Below are 22,134 nucleotides of genomic sequence, written 5' to 3' on the forward strand. Positions count from 1 at the left end.
GCGTATCTGTAGCGAGCTTTACAGCTTCCGAAGACCCCCTTCTCCCCTGTCACATTTCACCCGCACAGCTGTGAGGACCTGCTGATGGCATCGTCAGGACTGAAGGCGGGGTCCTAATAGCTTGCCTGTGGTAAATGAGACAATTACCAGAAATTGTGATAATTTCTGACTCACTCTTACGGAGCAGGGTTCATGCAGTGAGCGAGGGTGGCAGCTTTACTGCCGCGTGACTCGAAAGGACGGTGTGATACACTTACCGTTGTGCGCAAGCTGAAATGCAACTTCTCTTCCTACATGTGCTCTACGACCTGTGCAAACCTCAAAACATGGAAAACACCCATTTAGAAACAATCCAGGAACAATCTTGAATTATCATTGTGGTGATTTATTTGCATTTTCTCAGAGTCTTTAATATAAACATGCATTGCCATAGCTTCTTTTTTTGGAATTGCCTTTGCTGTATCCCAAAGGTTCTGATAAGTCATTATAATCCCAGGCAGTTTTCAATTTCCTCCCTGATGTCTTTATTAACCCATTCATCACCTAAGAGTGTATCCTTCTGGGCCAGTAAGATGTCTCAGCACGTGAGGGCACTCACCATAAGCCTGATTATCTGAGTTCTGTCCTTGGGTTCTAAAAGATATAAAGAGAAAACTCACTCCCTCAAGTTATGTCCTGACCTCCACAGGTATACAATGACACATGTACCCCCACAGTGAAATAAATAAATGTAATAAAACACCTGCAAAGGGCATATAGTTCACTTATGCTTTCATAATCATTGAGTTAAAGCAGCAGACTAGATGCCCGTCAGCAAATGAATGGATAAAAGATTTGCATAGGCACAGTGGAATCCTATTTAGTATAAGAATTAAGCTACATTGCTTCCAGAAAAATGGGTGAAATATCATGTTAAGTAAACTAAGGCAGTCAGAAAGACGAGCAGCGTGCATTTCCTCTTCTATGTAAGAGCAGGAGTGGGAGTGTGTGGGAGAGCAAGAAGGTGAGAGACGAGGGTAAAGGATGATGCAAGGAACGTACCATGAGTATATTTAAATGACTGAATGAGACCCAATATTTGGGGTATTAGCTTTGAAAATTAACAGCAACTGTTGCACATATACTTGTACCAGGTATTGCATCAAATTCTAGAACTATAGTATCAAACAAAATTCCCTGAACATAAATAGGCAAATTAACATTTCACACATGTATATGTATGCACACATATATGTATGTTTACTTAAAAGACGATGAGACTTGGCAATGAAAGGACATGGGGCTTTTAATGAGATGGAAGAGGTAGAATCTCGGTGGCCCTGGAGTCAGAGCGATGACATCACAGACTTGATTGCACTTTTCTGCTCGCTCTGTGTATATCTGAGCCTTTCTATAACAAAACATTTGGAAAAGAAGCTCACATGCTGACTTAGCTTGTGAAAAGCTGGGCAGGGTGCAGACCTACGTCCTTTCTACTTTGATGTCATGGATTAATCTAGATTCAATATGAAAGAAAACATGAGCCATTTGTATTTTTGTGCTCAATAAACACTGACAGAATGAACGAGCGAGAGAACGAATGTTTGAGAACACTCAGAAGGGCAAATCCCGGTTCCGGGCTCGCTCTGATGGCTGCAGACTGGGAATCTGGGAGTGGCAGGCAGTTCTGCAGACAGAGAAGAGAGCAAGGTGGGCTGACTGGGAATCAACGGGAAAACAACAGATGAAAGGCCACCCTGTTGCGGGGAGGCATTGGCACCATGAGAGTGCTTGTTTTCTCTAATACAATGTGAAAAGTGCTAATGGGATTAGCCTTTTGTGATGAATGCTAATATGATATGAAAACAAATGCTAATATACAATGTGAAATTGCTAACAAAGGAGAAAATTGCCAATAAAATTCAATGGGCCTCAATGATAAAATGCTTCCTACAGCTCCCTGGGCTGGCCAGGGCTGTCTGGCAGCAGGGGAGAAAGAAAACTGAACTTGTGTGTTGTTTGTTCATAGGGATCCAGGCTTCATACAGAATTTACCCCCCCCAACCGTGTGGCTGGCTGTGAGTGGAGGCACACAAGGAACATTTGTGAAAACACACACACACACACTCATGCATGCACGCAAGCAGTCTGTAATTGCTCAGACAGATGTTTAACTAATGTCTCTGCCGCCAACATGAGAGGCAGACAGAGAAAAGCGAGCTAGCTGCCTGTGGGCAGGATTGGAAGCAGAATCCATACTGTGGGTCTCCCCACTCTCCCTTTCCCCTCTCCCTGCATTCCCCCTCTCCCCGTCTCCCTCTTCTCTCTTTTTCACAGGAACCCCCTTTACCCCTGCCCCTTCTGCTTCCTTAAAAACACACATTTTCTTATTTTTTCTCCACTTTCTTTCTCCAAATATTTCCATTCTTATTATTCTTATCCAAGGGTCATTTCCTCCTCCACCAAAAGCTATCCATTGCTATGAAACAGACTTTGGGTCCGTAGTAGTCTGGTTTGGACACAAGTTAGAGTGAAAACCCAGTTTAGTTATTCGCAAATTCTTCATGGATGCCTAATTTTCCAAGCCTTATTTTATGCATCCTCAAAATGGGAACAAGTACTAATGACAACTGTAATTGAAACTGTTCATCATAGGACATATGTGGGGTGGATACTAAAGATAACTTTATTCTGGTGAGTTTTTTTTCTCCTTTGAAATATTTCTTAGTAATACTTTATGGTATTTTTTGTGGCACTCACTCCATGTAGGATGAATACTTTGTTATAACTAATATATTGTGACACCCACTTTACTATTCCTAAGTGAAATTTATAGATTAGGAATTCACATATCTATTTAATTGCATAAGATTTAATACGATGACCTAACAGCATTATAAAGGAGAATAAAAAGAAAGCAATTTATATAAAATTACATGGATTTCAATATGCAACTGCTTGTTTACAGATATAGAAGCCATGATAGAGCAGGCGGAACTTGTACCTACCGGTCTCTAGAGCCACAATGGATAGAGGGAATGCTCTAGAGGCTGCACCCATAGCTCCAGCTCTGAAGGCATGAAGACTAGAGGAGCTCTGGGATTGCTAACCACCTTGTCGTGCTGAATCAGTGTGACCCACATTCAACCAGAGACCCTGTCTCAAAAAAATCAGGGTTCAGAGCAAGTGAGGAAGATGCCAACCTACAGCGCATAGCAGTACACGTGTGTACAGACACATGAACACATACATGCTTAGACACAAAACTCACAAATCATAAAACAGTAAGTCAGAAAAAGGAAGCAGCTGCTTTGGGAGGGTCTATAATGAGCTGCAAAGGTCTGAGCTGGCATGACTCCTCCTCCTTCAGATTAAATGCCAGTAGAATATTGGTACTGATTCCACATAAGAAAATTGAAAGTGAGCCTTTTTAAAAAAATTCTTTAACCAAGCAGTCTGGGGTGCATCTCAACTGTCTTATGTCACCTGCCAGAGTCATCCAACAGTCTAACAGATCCATGTTACTGCTAACAGGATTTGTCTCAGACTAGACACGTAATTGCCTTTTGCTTCCTGAGACCACAGTGGATATTGTCTTCTCCTCCCTGAGGCCAACTTCCTTGTATTTTTGCTAATAAACTAATTACCTGCCAGATGGTTGGGGAGAACAACACTCCCAGAAGAAAAGACAGCACTATCACCAAAGGCCAAGCCGGTCAGGAATGGTTTGGATCAAAGGCAGCCTGAAGCAAGAATGAATGCTTTGCCGCACACGGTCCTGGCTAGGTGTGGCAGGCCGTCCAGGTCACAGGGTCGTTGTCTTCTGCGGGAGGCCCTGGAGGACTTTTCTTGGACCCACAATCAGTCTGCTTCAGAGCCAGGAAGATTTTTACCAGGACTTGGGATTGCAACGGGGAAGAAGTTCACTCATCTTGAAAGTGCATTTTTTCATGTAAAACTTTCTGCCCAGTCTAATAGATGCAGCCTGGAGCCCTCACTGCAGGCTGTTTTTCTGTGTTATATTCATTTCTGAGGTTCTTCTCAGTCTTCAATATTTTGACTTTAGTTCCTCTTCTTTAGTTTGAAAAGAAGGTAAACTTAAAGAGTTGTCCCTGCCCAAACAATCGTCATACACATTCTGTTGTCCTAAACAGTTGTTAGAGTTAACCCCACATTTCAAAGAAAAATTCCTGGGCTGAAGAAAGTAGGGCTGAAACTATCTTTCCTGGCTTCGATGCTCCACTGGGTGCTGCATTTGCCTTTCAGCTTAATCGACTGAGCACAGATCATGTGCTGTATCATCTCTCATCTACATACAAAACAAGACAGAGAGGAAACAAGCTCCACCGGGAGCAGAAGCCAGGAGCAAATCCAGCCCTAGGAGCCAACCCAGTCCTGGGACACTGGCAGACCAGAATTGAGCCAATGATCTGACTCCAAGTCTGCGACCTCCACTGGAGCTGGAGTGGAACTGAACCAGTTACCTAAGACTCAGAGAGAACAAGCTCCACCAGGAGCAGAAGCCGGGAGCACAACCCAGTCCCGGGACACAAGCAGATCATGATTGAAGCAGTGACCCGATCCAGAGTCAGCGATCGCCACCAGAACAGGTCTAACTCCAAGCCAGGGACTCCTGCAAGAGATCTACAAGATTTACAGAAACAGATCAAAGTCAGAAGCCTAGGCCAAAGTAGGCCTGAGACAGCAAACTCCAAGGGAGCAGACCAAAGATCAGGAGCACTGAGCAACCTCCAGGAACAGGAATAACTAACAGGATAACTAGAACTGTGACACTATTGTACCACGAGGAAAATCTTCTTAGCTTTGGATTCACTAGCACCTAGATTATTCAACAAAATCTCAGACAGCCCAAGCCATACCTATTAGAGGAAAAGATGAATAGAAAAGGTAAGATCACATGCTACACCACAAAGAGCAACACAATACCAGTAAAACCTAAAGACCCTACACAAGTAAGACCTGAACAACCAAATATGGATGAACCAGAAGAAAATGATCTAAAAAATAACCACAAGATAATGTTTGAAATTCTTAAAGATGAAATGAGAAATTACCTTAAAGAAATGGAGGAAAAACAAAGAAAAAATTGGAAGATATCAGCAAATCACTTAAAGAAAACCAAGAAAAAGGACTCAAATATATATATATATATATATATATATATATATATATATATATAAACTATTCCAGACTTAAAAACTGAGATAGAAAAATAAAGAAAACACAAGCCAAAGGAATTATAGAAACAGAAATCATGAGAAAAAGAGCAAGAACCACAAATGCAAGTATGAACAACAGAATACAAGAAATAGAAGAGAGAATCTCAAGTGCTGAAGATAAAACAGAGGAAACATACTCATCAGTTAAAGAAAGCATTAAATCTAACAAAAGCTTAACCCAAAATATCCATGAAATATGGGACGATATAAAAAGTCTAACTCTGGGGGCTGGAGAGATGGCTCAGAGGTTAAGAGCATTGCCTGCTCTTCCAAAGGTCCTGAGTTCAATTCCCAGCAACCATATGGTGGCTCACAACCATCTGTAATGGGGTCTGGTGCTCTCTTCTGGCCTGCAGGCATATACACAGACAGAATATTGTATACATAATGAATAAATATTTTTTAAAAAGTCTAACTCATAGAATAATAGGTATATAAGTTCAACTCAAAGGCACAGAAAATTTATTAAACAAAATCATAGAAGAAAACTTTCCCTACCTAAAGAAAGATATGCCTATGAAGATACAAGAAGCTTACAGAACACCAAATAGACTGAATCCAAAAAATAGTCCTCTTGCCACATAATAATCAAAACACTAAACATTCAAAGTAAAGAAAGAATATTAAGAGCTGCCAAGGAAAAAGGCCAAGTATCATATAAAGGTAGACCTATCAGAATTACACCTGACTTCTCATTGGAAGCAATGAAAGCCAGAAGGTCATGGTCAAGCATTATGCAGACATTAAGAGACCATGGATGCCAGCCCAGACTACTATACCCAGCAAAACTGTCCATTACTGTAGAAGGACAAAACAAAATATTCCATGACAAATCTAGATTTCAGCAATACCTAGTCACAAACCCAGCCCTACACAAAATACTAGAAGGAAAACTCCAACCCAAGGAAGATGGCTACATCAACAAAAACACACACAATTGGTGATCTCATTACAGCAAATCCCAAAGAAGAAAAAAATGCACAAATTAACATCATCAATGATGAAAACTAAATTAACAGGAGATAGCAACCACTGGACTCAACTCACCCCTAAAAAGGCACAGGCTAACAGATTAAATATGAAAACAGAATCCATCCCTCTTCTGCATACAAGAAACACATCTCAACCTCAAAGACATACATTGTCTCAGAGCAATAGGTTGGGAAAAAAATATACCAATCAAATGGACCTAAGAAACAAGCGAGTGTAGCTATCCTTATATCCAACAAAATAGACTTCAAGCTAAAATCAGCCAAAAGAGACAAAGAAGGACATTTCATATTAGTCTCAGGAAAAATCCATGAAGAGGAAATTTCAATACTGAACATCTATGCCCCAAATACAAGGGCACCCTCATATGTCAAAGAAACACTTCTTAAGATGAATTCATATGTTAAACCCCACACACTAATAGTGGGAGACTTCAACACTCCCTTCTTACCACTTGATAGGTCAATCAGACAAAAAACGAACAGAGAAATAAGAGAACTAACAGATGTTATGACTCAAATGAACTTAACAGACATCTATAGAATATTCCATCCAAACAGAAAAGAATATACCTTCTTCTCAGCACCTCATGGAACCGTCTCAAAAATTGACAACATACTTGGTAACAAAACAAACCTCAACAAATACAAAAAAATGGAATAACCCAATGTACTTTGTCAGATCACCATGCTTTAAAACTAGAAGTCAACAGCAATACCATTTCCAGAAAACACACAAACACATGGAAATTAAACAATGCTCACCTGAATCATCAATGGGTCAAGGAAGAAATAAAAAGGGAAATTAAAGATTTTCTAAAATTCAATGAAAATGACCACACAACATACCCAAATTTATGGGACACAATGAAAGTAATGTTAAGAAGCAAGTTCATGGCACTAAATGCCTAAATAAATAATCTGGAAAAAATCTCTGACTAGTGAATTAACAGAACATTTGAAAACTTTAGAACAAAAAGAAGCAAACTAACCTAAGAGAACTAGAGGGCAGGAAATAATCAAAGTGAGAGCTGAAATCAACAAAATAGAAACAAAGAAAACAATACAAAGAATCAATGAGACAAAGAGTTGGTTCTTCGAGAAAATCAACAAAATAGACAAATCTTTATCCAAACTAACCAAAAGGCAGAGAGAGAATACCCAAATTAACTAAATCTGAAATGAAAAGGGGGACATAACAACAGACACGGAGAAAGTACAGAGGATCATCAGGTCATATTTTGAAAACCTGTACTCCACAAAATTGGAAAACATAAAGGAAATGGACAACTTTCTGGATAAATATTACTTACCAAAATTAAATCAAGAACAGATAAGCAAATTAAACAGATCTATAAGTGCTGAAGAAATAGAAATAGTCATCAAAAGTCTCCCAACCAAAAAAAGCCCAGGACCAAATGGTTTCAGCTCAGAATTCTACAAAACTTTCAAAGAGGAACTAATACCAATACTCCTCAAATTATTCCACAGAATAAAAACAGAGGGAACATTACCAAACTCTTTTTATGAGGCTACAATTACCCTGATACCCAGAAAGACAATACTAAGAGAATTACAGACCAATCTCACTCATGAACATTGATACAAACATACTAAATAAAATACTAACAAATCGAATCCAAGAACACATCAGAACCATCATCCACCATGAACCAAGTTGGCTTCATCCCACAGATGCAGGGATGATTCAACATATGGAAATAATGACACCTGGACCTTTTGCTTGCTGTTGGGGAAGAAGCGAGATTCAAGGTTCTGCTGCAATGCCTGGCCCTTCACAACCTCTCTATAAATTCACTATTAGTTCCCGATGGAGTCACCTTTAGGGAAAAGTCCTTTATTTAGAAGAAAGACAGTACTCTTTAAAAACACTCTCAATACACCCTCAGCTTTGTCCTTTCTGTTGGTGTCAACTGAAAGTCTTTGGAGAAAATTTAGCCGAATCGATTGAGGACACTGGGTCATTTTTTTGGGGGGGAGGGTAAGCTTGACTCATTGTAATACCCAACTGAGCATCCTCAGAAGTCTAATGTAAGCCATCTTTCCCTTTTGAATATGTGCTCTTAGACTTTGAGCTGAGCACACCCGACGCGTATCAACCATCTTTATTTTTTATTGCTTAATCTAGGACCTCAACTGGCATGCTCATAAATGCACATCTTAAATTGAGCATGCTTAGAGAGGTGCCTGCCTGTACATGCCCTTTCCTGCTAAATCCTGCTGTGATCTTTCTTCAGGCAGAGCTCTGCTTTGCAAATCACTCTGCCTTATCCATCTTTCTCTGGTCCCCTGTGTACTGGCTGTGCTTCTTGGCTTTGCATTCACCGAGAGGAGAGCCCTCTGGCTCAGTGACATCATCACTGGCACCACTGGTTCCCCTGGATCCACTGAGAGAAAGCCCTCTGGTTAGTGACATCACCACTGGTTCCCCTCGGGATCTTCTGGAAACTGGTTTTACTTGATCACGCATTGCATCTTGAAATCCTCTCTCAGCAAAACTAGATTTGTTTTTTCATTTTAACATGAGAGTTATCAGATTTCCTTGTGGTGTTTTCAGATTTGATTGACACCCCCCACCTCTACCCCTTCCCCCCTCATCCTCCACCCTGACTACTCTCTCCTTTATCTCTCTTTCCTTCATCCTGGCTTAACTTTCCAGTTTTCCCACTTACTTTCGTATCACATGTGTTCTATGACCCTCCCCAGTCATCCTCCTTAGAGCCCATTCCCTCCATGGGTAAGAGAGAGACCATTGTTTATTTGGCTTTTGGAGCCTGGGCTACCTCATTGTATATTATTTTCTTTCTTATAGACCCATATTTCTGCATGGTATGACAACCAGAATCCCAAGACATAGTTCACACCTGAGGTGGTCATGTAGACTTCCAAACAGGCTGTTTCTACCCTAACAAAGGGTCAGGATGCTGTTCTGCTCCTTCTTTGTAATTTGGAGGATGCCTGAAAAGAGATGCTAATTCAGCCTACATGACAGAGCTGGTCAGAGCAGAAAGATAGGGAGATGAAACAAAATGGATATAGAAAGGTGTGGTCAAAGGTATGGGCGTGACTAAAGTCCTTCACCTGGTTACCTAGGAAACAGAATGCTAATAAATCCCCCCCCCCCCTCCAGTTTACATTTTGGTATAAAGGCTGTTTGGAGAATAAACGAGAGGAATTTTCAGGATGTGAACTCAGAATTTCATGAGGGACCACTGAGAATCTCCCTCCCGATAAAGCCGTGTGAGTTGTGTCTTTATTCCCGCGCCTCCACGCCACTGATCTAGAAAGAGAGTTTATGTTGGGGCTGGCGTTGGATCCCGACACCTTCTCTCTTCCTCATGCTCTGTACTGCTCTCTTACTGATAAACCCAATGAGCTTTCCTCCAAAACCTACCTGAGTCCATCCACTTTTGTTCCATCTTGATGACCACCATGATTCCATCCTCTTCCTTCTGTGACCTTGGCTATGACAATAACATCTAAGTTATCTATTCTGACTCACGGCCTTTCGAAGTCCATTATCTCTACTGCAGTCAGAGTCATTGGAAAATTGGACCCATGTCACCTCTGTGCTCAAAATCTCCAGTGACTCTTGATGTCTTTAGAATTAGTTATGTTCTATACCCACACATCCATGGCCCCACATGATCAGACCTCATTCATGTCTATAGCCACAGCTCCACGTGATCAGGCCTCATCCATGTCTATAGCCACAGCTCCACGTGATCAGACCTCATCCATGTCTATAGCCACAGCTCCACGTGATCAGGCCTCATGCATATCTATAACCTCATCTCAAACTCTCCCTTCTGATTATCATGCTCTCACCATCCTGTTCTCTCAATAACATGAACTCCTCTTCCTCCCTCCAGGTTTGGTACCTGTGTCACTCAGCTGTTGACAGAGGTTTCTGTCCCGCCTGGACCCACAGCTGTTCAGTGCCAAAGAAACACACAGAGGTCTACATTAATTATAAAGTGGCTGGTCTATTAGCTCAGGCTTCTTATTAACTCTTACATCTTAAATTAACCCATAATTCTTGTCTGTGTTAGCCACGTGGCTTAGTACCTTTTATGAGTGACGCATTCTCATCTTGTGTCCTCTGTGTCTGGGTGATGACTGCAGACTGAACCTTTCCTCTTCCCAGAATTCTCCTGTTCTGGTTGCCCCACCTATACTTCCTGCCTGGCTACTGGCCAATCAGCATTTTATTAAACAAGTACAAGAGACAAATCATTACAGGGTACAAGACCATTGTCCCACAGCACTCAACCTGGAATGACTTTCTTCTGGATTTTTCTTTGATGTCTGTCTGTCTGTCTCTCTGTGTGTAGGCATGTGCATGCCATAGAATGTGTGTGAAGGCCAGAGGACAGCCTCTGGTGTCTCTCCTCCCCTTGTCACCATGTTTGAAATCGGTCTCTGCTGTTGTTTCCCTGTGTCCACCAGGCTAGCTAGTTTGTGAGCTTTTAGGAATTTTTCTTTCTCTGCCTCCCATCTCTCTACTAGAGTGCTAAACACCCAGCTTTTTACCTGGGCTCTGGGTATTTAAACTTGGCTTTTCACGTTTGCAGGGCAAATGTTTTTAATTACTGAGTCATGTCCCTGGCTTCTTTTCATATTTAGCCCTTTCAAAATTATTAGAGACCTTCCCAAAATTACTTCATCTACTATATCCTATCACTCTATTGTATTTATAAGGTGGTCATATGATTCACTGTTCAGTTTGAAACATTCACAGAGTGCAAAGGGGATTCTATAACAAGGTATAACAAGGAAACCAACCAATAGACTAACAGCAGGTTAGTCCTGGTGTGTTATCTTTCTAGACCTTGTTACTAATTGATGCTCATTTACAGATTTCTGATCTCTTGGCTTAGTGAAAACTTCAAGGGAATGGGGTGGCTGCCTCCTTGGTTCAGCATGGCATCCTTGAATAGCATTCAACACACAGTATGCACTCCATCAATATATGTGCAATAAAGCATCTTGAATGGAAGACGCTGAGCACCGCCATGGCTCATGGAAGGGTGCATGAGTTTTCCAGGCTCCACAGTTTTTTGCCATTGTGAACAGAAGAATCACGAATCCGTTTCTTCTGAGCTGATCAGGAATCACGTTCTTTTCCAAACCAGGAGGTTTTGACCAAAGCTGGTTTGGAGATGCACAGAGCTTCCTGCCAGTGACTTACTTCATCTTGGTAGCTCTTGTTTAAACTCTATGTGATGGCACATGTACCAGGCATAAAACGTGCTCACCCATGCTGCTTAGAGGAGGTCAAGCTTGCACAGTATTTGAGGTCACTAAGTTCTCTTCTTGCTTACTGACTGAAAATGACAGTAAGCAACACTGGAAACAACACACCAGGATCACTGAATTAATTAGCGAGGGTGGTGACTGTGTAAAAACAGCCTTTTGTGTGGAGTGGGGATTGCATTGCATGCTAATGAACACTGAAGTCCCTTGGAAGTAGAAAGTGGAACCCAGTGAAGAGCCCTCTTCAGCTCTTCGGTGCCTTCCCAACAGCCCATCCCCCACCAGGCAGGATTTCCCAGGGGCCCAAACAGAAAATCCCCTTATCACATGCAGCACAGGCTGCAGGCAGGGCTTGCACTTGTACGATTTGAATTTCCATAAAGGAAGGGCCTGGTATTATGTAACTGCCTGTGGGTTCCAAGGGTTTCTAATGGGGCTTCCTTTTGTACGGTTTCTTAGCAACCAATTGAAGTTCCTAAGCTGAAACAAAGAGACCCAGAGCCCATCACTCCTTCTGCACATTCCCTAGTCTAGCCTGGCTCTGAGAGAGCTAGCCTGGGGAATTTGCTCCTTCTCTCCCTTGCTAAAGCTTGACAATCCTTATTCCATCATTGTTTGGTCTGGAAAGGCAATGAAGTTGAGAGGTAGGGAGATGAGTTAAAACTAGTTCTCTGTAGAAGGTCAAATGAAGGTGATAGAGGTTTCAAAAAAAATGACCCAAGTACACTCATTCTAACTGGGGGAGGGGGTTCTGTATGAGGGGTCAGAGTGTCAGTAGGGGTCCTTCCTCCTTCATTTACTGTATGTCCTTGAACAGATTGTCTCCTGTTGTTTCTTCTTTCTGTGATTCAAGAGCAAAGATTATGCCTCCTTAGCTTGCTCCAAGCATAAAGACTGATCATCAGTTTAACAAACAGGTAAGAGGGCTTGGGGTTCTCCATATCCTACACAGTCCCTAGTGCTGAATGCAGCCATGCAAATGAGAAGAACAAAAATCCCTGACCATAGATTTAAAGAAGCTGTGGCAGGAAGGCGAGAGCATCATGAAGGATCTCTCTGGGACCGTGGCACTCAGCACAAGCACGCGCTCTAGTCGCAACCTTAACACGTGCCCAATAAGCACGCCTTAGCTTTCTTTCAACCCTTAATTTGCTGATGTCATTTCCCATTCATACATTCTCGCTCACTTGTTTAGTGACTCAGAGACTAACTCAATCACCGACACATCAGTCCAAACATACATCTTCCCATTCTTTCATTTATATTTTCTGAAGTTTGAGGAAAAGAATGACATGACCCTTAATCTAACATGACAAATGCCACTTCAAAGGCGACAGTAGCAGTTTCTTAACCTCAGTTAAATTTAAAGCTATATAATCTGTGTGTTAAGTGTGAATGTGTGTGTGTGTGTGTGTGTGTGTGTGTGTGTCTAAGGGAGAACGGACTACCCTGTGATTGTGTGTTACCAATCAGCACCCAGTACTCCCAGCTTCTATAGTCTAGTCTCCCGAAGCATCCCATCCTGTAATAACCAAATGATTTATTAGACATTGCCAAATGTCCCTTGGAGGACAAAATCGTCCTGGTCAGCACTCTCCAGCCTGTCAGAATCCCTTCCTTAGAGAAACGAATGCACCCCACTTCTTGAAAAATGAGATGGGATCGAACTTTTTTCTGAGCGGCTTTTTCAGACACGTGCATCTCCTTGAGAGATACGGTTTTGTGGCAGGAAGCAGACGGGGCGCGGGAACTTCTCAAACTCTGAAATAAAATCTTGCCTCCAGGAACTCTTTCTACTACATCTGAGAGCTGTGGTTCATTCAGCAAACATCTCCAAGGCTTGCTGGAGTCACAGTTACGACAGAGAAAACCCCACTCACAAGGAATGCAGGCCCAATCTTGGTGGTTCGGAATCCTGCCCTGATTCTCTTGCTGGTGCCACAGTCACAGAATTTACCCATAATCCTTTAGGGGGAATAACAGCAGCAGCTATTTCTCTCTAAAGGATTCTATCAGTGTCCTGAACCTGAGGAGGCCAGAGTGGCCATCTTGTCTAAGACACTGTTCAAGGGAAGGGCAATGTCTTCCAAGGTCTTCTGAATACCAACCAGTGATTCAGCTACCCTGCCTGGTCTCCTGCAAGCATCCATTTCCGTAGACACAGGAGTCGAATACAGATGGTCTGAGATCCTGTAATGTTTCCGTGGCTCTCACATCTTACCATTTCTTTCCATTTGTTTCTCTTATTTCCCTTTCTCCCATCCTGGCTATGGACCCTCCCAACCCTACCTGAGCCATCATAGTTGCTTAGTAACCAACCACCTGATTCCGGTTCTTACTGTTGTCCTGCTGGTCTCTGGAAATCAAAGATCAAAGCTTTCCCATTAAACTTGGGTTGAAGTGCAAACCCCTTGCCTGTTCTTCGGGTCCCCTCAGTGGTACACTTGTTGGATCCTTTCTTTCCTTCCTGTGTTCAGGGCTCCCTCTGGCACAGGTGCTTTCCTCAAATGTCTATGCCTCCCTACAAGTTCTCTTCTGGTCATGCTACTGGTAACGTCACCATAGGATTCAGGATTCGGCATTCTCAGTTCATGAAGACATCTCCGTGAAGACCATCCTCTCAATAGAGGCTCGCACAACACCATCTCCCTTCCTTTGCTGCTTCCTAGCGGTGTTTTTCTGTGCATGTATGCGTTTACTTTAATCACACATGTCTTCTACAATGAACCCTAGACTCCACAAGGAATGAGAAGCTGTCTGCTCGGTTACCATTCTGAACTCAGTAGTTTTGTCTGGTGCCTGACTGGTGCCTGTTCAATTGTGAGACTGCATAAATCGTACTCCGGCCATGCCTGTGCTACGAAGCCCCATAAACGTGAACTCACCTGGAGCAATGACTGCTAATCAATGACGCAGTGATGACGGAGGACTCTGGATGAGGTCCACTAGGATCCTTTCAGCCCAGAAGGACCGAGGCGGGATGAACACCAGAAGATCAACGTGCTCAGCTTTGTCCTACTTGTAGCATCACCCCACAATATCCTCGTAGACAGACCTCTGAGGGGACCCTCTTGTGAAGATTACTTCTATCTACAATCTAGCTCAGATCCTAGATGGAGTAAGTACTCAACAAAGTTCCACTGGCAAATAGCTGCATGTGTTATAGGGGGTAGGATAGATCTCACCATCTAAGCTGCGGACCAGCCAGGAATCATCAGAAAGTAAAAGCAAAGGCCTGGGATGTTGAATTACTGGTGGAAATGGATTTGTATTTATTTATTTATTTAAAAAAAAGCATCATGGGGGACTGTGAGAGGTTTTTCTTTTTAGGTTAATATTTATAGGGCTCATACTTTGAGATGTTTGCCAGTCTCTGTGAGAAAGACTATATGAAACGCCTTGCTTAATGCCAAAAATTTAGTGTCTAGATGTCGCTTAATTTGGAAAGGAGAAAACCAAGGCTTGGAGATATGAACTGGTTCTCGTAAGGTCGGAGAATGGAAGTGACATTAGCATTTAGGCTTCGGTCTGACTTCAAGTTCCTGCAAGGATTCCTTTGCTCACTCCAGGCTTGGAAGTGAGCGGCCAGTGTTGTGTGACTTCAGCTCTCATCACCAGAGGGAAGAGTCCACTTCTACTCCAATCTTAAGTCTGAAGGAACAAGAACATGGGTCAGACATCAGGAGACATATAGCCAGAAGGAGTACCATGGTTCACTCATTGACTTCTAACTCTACGTACATCAGTATGTGTTTGTGTGGGTGGGTGGGGGGTGGGGCGCTATCCCACAAGCACCCATTTCTCAAGCCTTAGAGGGTACCACAGCAGTCTGTGCCCAAGGTGACCTTGAGCTGCTGTTTGATTTCCAACTCCCCCTGGAAGGGGTTTTCATCCTTCAGGAGGTTGGGATGCAGAAAGAAAATTCTCTTTTCCAGGAATTTGTTCTGCTCTGTGAACTTCTGGGTCTGCTTGTCCAATTTCATGAAAATTGAATTAATGACTGTTAATTGGCACTGAGTTAGCTAGTGTAAAGGGGTGAGCACTGAGCGGAGCAGGAGCCCACTCATGTTAGAGCCCAGCTCTTGTGGGAATTAATTTCCCACATGAAACCAATATCATAGGCCACCCGTGGAAGCTGTTTCCGGGACAGGCTGTGGAAGACAGGGTGGTCATGCCCACTGGCCTCCAAATGCAGGAAGAACATTCTGGTAGGGACGGGGAGAGGATCTGATTCAGATGGCTCTGTCCAGAGCTCATCTATTCTCTCATTCTCCACTCACTCATTTCAAACAGGCTGTCTTTGGGCACCAGGGAATCAGCAGTGAACACACTAAGCGAAGGACTGTCCCAAGGAAGGACACGGCAAGCAATAACCAACTGAGATTAATATAAAACATGAAGTATTTTTTTCTGACATTTTTATGTATTATTGATCAAGCATGAGAAAATTCTGGTTTTGGATTGGCTCACAATCCTGCTGAAGGTTGGCTTTGAACTTGGCATCCTCTTGCCTTTACCTCCCAAGTGCTGGATAATAGGTGTAAGTCACCTTTAATTTTTTTCTAACTTTAATATATTTTGACTCATACATAAGAAACAAGGGTATTAAGCTCACCTATGCACAAATTTAAAAGCAGCTGGCACACTTTGTTCGTGGTCCCAGGGTGTCCCGTATGTGCCTTGAACTGGTTCTCCACACGCTGTCGCAGCAGGCTCTCTTCCTCACCTTGAGTTCCTCGGGGATAAGAACTTGATCTGTGCCACACTTCCTTGCACAACGCTGTTTATTTGGTGTGCAACCATCTATTACGGGCACATAAAGAGGGTAGGTCCGTGTTTTCAAACTGTAATGTGCTTGGGTGCAAACTGGCCTCCTGAAAATAAGACTCTGACCTAAAAGGTCTAGGAGGGGCCCTAAAAGCTCCCATACGGATCTGTGTTTCCTGGACCATACTTTGAGGGAGGTGTGTCTGCAGATAGGGTGTCGGGATCTTAGCTGAGCTTCATAACCTAGATGAGGAACTGGTTTCAGTCAGAAAATCATCCCCAGGTCACGAGTTTCAACTGAGCTTTTGGGTACCTGAGACACGCCTAGCCCAGTCCTTCGGCCAGCTCAGACTGGTGAAAGTAGCTCAGCAAGCGACAGGCTAGTCCTCTGCTGCAAGCAACAGTTTTGCTTGCCGATAGCACTCCACACAGGCTAGGCTTTATGAGCGCGCTGGGCTGGAAACAGGCACCCTGCCACCGGCCACGACCACGCAACCCCACTTTTCTTTCAGACTCTCGAAGGCTGTTTGCTCAGTTTCTCTCAGGTGGTTGTTTATGCCACACAAACAAGTGATACACACGTGACTAGTCCTTGACAAGTTCTATATTCTGGAAGGAACTGCCTGGATTCCCTTCTGTACAACACGAACACTTCCTTGGGATTCCTGGTGCATTCCAAGGCTCCCATCTTAAAGGAAGCTGAGTTAATTCAGAACCTCTGAGATGTTTTCTATGAATGCCATAGACTGTCCTTGTTCCTTCTGGTTATGATTTTAGCAACATGAGGTTGTGCTGTAGACACAGAGACCTGTGGCCGCAAGCTGACCATCTCCAACATATTGTGTGAGGAATGGCTAGCACAAACGTGGGGTGCAACCATGGTCTCCCTCATCTGAAGGCAGGCTGCCCCTTCAGTACGCTGTAATGGTTCTTGGCCTTGCCTGCATACTGGGTGCACTTGAAAGCCTCAGAAATGATTGGCGGCTGGGTTCCCTGCTCTGGGACTCTGATCTGATTGGGATAGAGATTACCTTGGGCATTAGGACTTGCATAGCCTCGTTAGGTGATTTTTTTCTGTTGTGTAGGCATTAGGCATCCCGGGAAGCAGCTGCAGGAGAAGAGATGACAGAGGGGTGGAGGTGTGAAGGACAGAAGATGAAAGAGAAGAAGCAGAGGGGGAGCTGTCTGGAAGCTGGAGACTATGAGGACAGGTGGCTGGGGAAAGGCTCTGAAGCAGCTTCTGACAATGCACTTGTCTTGTCTATAGCTCTACCAAGTAGAGCATGCCCAGCCTCAGCTAGAAACAGATGCATCTAGTGTTAAGTCCTAACTTGTGCTACAATATGCTCTCCGTGTGTCTCTAAATTAGTTATTTTAAGGAACAACAGAGTAGGAATACTGTTAGGAGGGCTATACCCTGCAGAGGAGAAAAAATAGGCAAGCTTACAGAATGAGGGGGAGTAAAATGAGCTAATTCAGGGGAAGGGGAGCCCAGGATAGGGCTCGAGAACATTGTTGCCTGTGGTATCTCCAGGGATATTCGAGTCAAGATGATGTCACCTTGCTAAACAGAAATTCAAGTGTCAAGCAGAGAATGGCTATAAGAGACAAGACCGAATGGAATGCCCCTGAGGAAGGGTAACTAGAGTAGCCATGCAGCCTACTCTAGTTCGCTCGTGTATTCATTCATCAAACACAGGAATACAAATCCTGCATCTCATGCTAAGAACATAGACATCATCTCTGCCCTTTGGGAACTTGCCCCTTTGGAATAAGAAGGCAAAGAGAACAGACATTTCTTGTACTCCTTCTGTATACAGTCACTGGGTTATATAGTCCATACTTCTTTTTAAATTTCTCTGAACAGTTGAATATATAATTTTTGTCACAAAAGTACTGACAGGTACACGGGTCCGAAGGCCTCAGAGAAGTTAACTCAAAGCTGATTCAGCTCAGCCCATATAAACTAGTGTCTAGACACAGGGTTCACCGGCCCTAAAATTCCAGGAGGAGTCTCTGTTTTGGTGGGAGACACCGAAATATTGGCAATAAGTGGATTGGGCTTGGAGGGCTCCCTAAAAAGTATCTGTAAGAGTTTGCCTCGGTTTCACTCGGTTTGTCATTGAGCCACTCCCCTCTTGTGCCTTTTACAACAGGAAAAGCCCAGCTTTCTCCTGAGCTTCATTGGTGGAGGTGTTAAGTCAGCAGGTGCCATGAGGTGCCTGCTGAGGGGACCAGGAATTGGAAGGCCCAGCATGGAGCATGGCATTCTGGGATGCTGAAGCTTCTGAACCACGGAGAAATATTGTTTCTTCGGGGCAGGTGCACTTCCCTGCTTTCTGCTGCAAGTTCTGATTGACCTCTGTAATCAAAGGGAGTTCCGTGGGCTTTTGGAAGTAGCCCCCTGTCTAGGTCACAAGGATAAATGGAGAAATTCATCATATCATCCCCTAAGCATGAATACTCAACACCTAATTAAGCGGGGGTGAAATCGCCAGCACTCTCTATGTGATATTTATTGAAAATGATTTGCTTCAGACAGCCCAGATCCTTCTCCTTAGGGACGTGTGGAGAGCTGAGCAAGGCCAACTGGGGCCCTTGAGGTGCAGAAACGAATTGGACTGGCAAGCCGAGAGCCCCGGGGCCTGGAGTTGGCAGTGGCAGTGAATGGACATCTGTTGTTTTTGTCATTCAACGCCATCTTTTCCCTATGGGAACCGCTTCTCTTCTGCTCCAACCCTGCTGTGGGAACCGGCCTGTCAATTATGAGTTCCTATCCAATCCCCAGGCCACCGAGGTGGTCATGTGAGCCAGTCTTACCCAATCGCAGTTCTTGATTGCCTGACCTCAAAACATCTGCGTTTCCTGAGTCACATGCATCTCCTTTTGGCTATAAGAACTATGGATGTTGATGTCCTCTATGGAGGAGTTTGAAGGGTAAGGAAGCAGCAACTTCTGTGATCTTCTTTTTCTACCCCGTCGAAACAGCAGTCTGTCTGAAAGGGACCAATCAGGAGCCAGAGTCAGCAGTCGTTGAGAAAGGGGCCTGAGAGGGCTGAACCAGCCCTGTAACCCTTTCTGAGTCTTTCCATGGCTGCCTTGGCCTTGAACTTCGGAGCATAATCCTGCTATCTTTCATGGGCTTAAGATTCAATCGGTTATTTACGGATTAAACCTCCACGTGGGTCCAGTGATGGCTCAGTAGCTAAAAGCTTGGCCGTGAGTCCTAGTTTGTTTTCTAAGGCTGTGATAAGCACCATGACCAGAAACAACTTGGGAAGGGAAGGGTTTGTTACGGCTAACAGGCCACGGCCCATCGTGGAAGGCAGTGAGGGCAGGAGCTGGTGCAGAGACCGCGGAGGAATTCTGCCCCCTGGCTGGCTCTCTCTGGCCTGCAGAGCTACTTTTCTTATACAATCCAGCCCCTCATGCCTAGAGACGGTACTGCCCACAGAGGGCTGGACCCTCCTACGCCAGCACACAAAATCAAGACAGTGCCCTCACCATGAGCCCATAGGCGAGCTTGGTGGGGGCAATACCTCCGTTGATGGTAACTCTTCTCAGGTTTGTCAAGTTGAGAAATGAAGTTACTTAGGACACTATACGCCTGACTACTGAGTCCGTTCCCTTTGACCGACGTAAAAAAAAAAAAGCCAGATGCATTCACACTTCTGTGAATAATCCCTCATCCGTACGCTGGGAGACCCCCTCATCCATGCCCCTGTAAGCAGACCCTCCCTCAAGATCCCGTCAGCATCCCCGAGTGAACTCACTGATTTACCAAACTGAATTTGGATGAACTCACTCCTTTGGTTTGTTACTGCCTTCTCTGAGGCGAATAGACACAGGCACTGGCACAAGAGATATGGGGTACTCAGGGAAAGTCAGAGCTCTCCAGGATGCAGGGATCCTTCCTCCAGAAGGGTGGGTTTCCAAGCTGGATCACCTGTTTGATGCCTGGGAACACCCAAGAGTTGGCTGGTGGCTTCTGGGCTCACTGCTAAGACAGAACTTTCTGCTCCAATTCCAGCTGGGGCCTTCCTCCAAGTCTTTGATGTTTGGCTCTCTTCCATGCTGGGGCTTTAATGTGCACAAACTTTTATTTAAGAAATGTTTCTAGTAAATAGCTCTCCACGTCTGCTCATGCAAGCAACTGTAATTGAACCGAGCAGGTCCCTGAGAAGGGACATCGGCGTGGGAGGACTAGCTGGGAGAAGAAAGAGGGATCGAGGGAACAATGGGAATGGTGGAAAGGACCAGAGTTCACTGCATACATGTGTGAATAAAAAACACTGCCAAAGAACAAAGCAACCAAAGAAAGAAAAAGAGGCTCGTAGCTATTGGTGTGACGGATTTCAAACAATTTAAAAGCCCCGCTAGTTGCTAAGCTATGGGAGGAACTGGCATATTTACTTGGCATATTTACTGCATTCCTGCATTTCAAGGAACCTTTGCTTAAATAAAGGAGGTAAGAAAAAAATTCCAAGCAGCCTTTCAATGCCGTGTACCAAGAAACCTCATTATTAGAGGTGAAAATGAAGGTTTACTTTCTATTAACCCATGTTTTGACAAGTATCATCAATCAAATGATGAATGTCAACATAGTATTTTGGACAAATGACCTCATGTCTGTAGTATTAATTAAGAAAAATGGGTTCACTTGCTTGTTCATTCATGAAATTGTCACAGAGTGTCCATTTTCTGGACCCCCTGTGCTTACTACCAGAAATAGTAGAATAAAGCAGCGGAGGCACCTGTGACCCCCCTACTCTCATAGAGATGTTGGGACTTTGTTTTTTCTTTGCTACCAAACCTATTTCTGAGGAGTTAGCTCTGGATGAAGGAAGGGGACGCCGGCAGCAGGATCAAGTGAAAGATGCTGGGAAAGGCGCACCGGGTCCACTCATCTTTGCCAGCGTGGAGCTGCCCACCCTCTTTCTAAAGTCCAGCTCGGGGAACTGCCACTTGTGTAGCTCTCTCTGTTTGCCCTCTGCTTGTCTAATGAGAAAATTGCCAGCTTCTTTTGTTCCCGCCGCTAATACTTGGCTCTCGTGCTATTATTTGCCTATAAAGACTATGAAGGCTGAGTCATAGGGATCTTCATAATGCATCCAGCTAGGCACCCCCAGCCGTGGCCATGGCTTTCAGAAACTTCACATGAGCATCATACAAATGGAGGAACTGGTCCCTATGGCTTGCTCTTGGTTCTGGATATGATTATGAGCGGCTTCAGGAATCTTGCTCTCTCTCTCTCTGCAGTTTTGCCTATGGATTAAAGAAGCTATGGACTCAGTTTATTTATTTATTTATTTTTTAATAGGGAACAGCATAATTTCTAGTTCTGGATGGATTTGAGGTAAGGTTAACTGCCACAGTAAATACATTTTCAGTAGCATTAAAATGTTTCTGGGGCATATGGGAGCCAAGATGGATCGATCCCTGGAACTCCTTGGCCAACCATCCAGGCTGAATCAATAGACTCTCGGTTCTATGAGAGATCCTGCCTCAAAAAAATGTGGAAAGCCATTAAGCAAGACACCCGATGTCAATCTCTGGCCTATGCATATCTGGAATGGGACAATTCTGTCCTCAGTCAACACATACCTGTTTGTATACCCACAAGAACATGTACATACACACTCTGCTCCCATCCCTAGAGACTTCTTTTCATGTCACTGCCCAAAAGAATGACTTAGGTCAGGTGAAATTTCATGTCTATCCAGGGTCCTGGGCTCCTCCTGTTCTTTGACTCTGCCCTCCTTAGTGTTGCCATGGTGGCTCCCCAGAAAGAAGTAGAGTAGGGCAAGCCAGTGACTGCACCCCATCAAGCGACTTCAAAACATCTGAGTTGATTAGGGAACAAGGGAGAGAGAAGAGGCTCA

Source organism: Myodes glareolus, chromosome 7, assembly GCF_982192425.1.
Source record: "Myodes glareolus chromosome 7, mMyoGla1.1, whole genome shotgun sequence".
NCBI classification, from domain to species: domain Eukaryota; kingdom Metazoa; phylum Chordata; class Mammalia; order Rodentia; family Cricetidae; genus Myodes; species Myodes glareolus.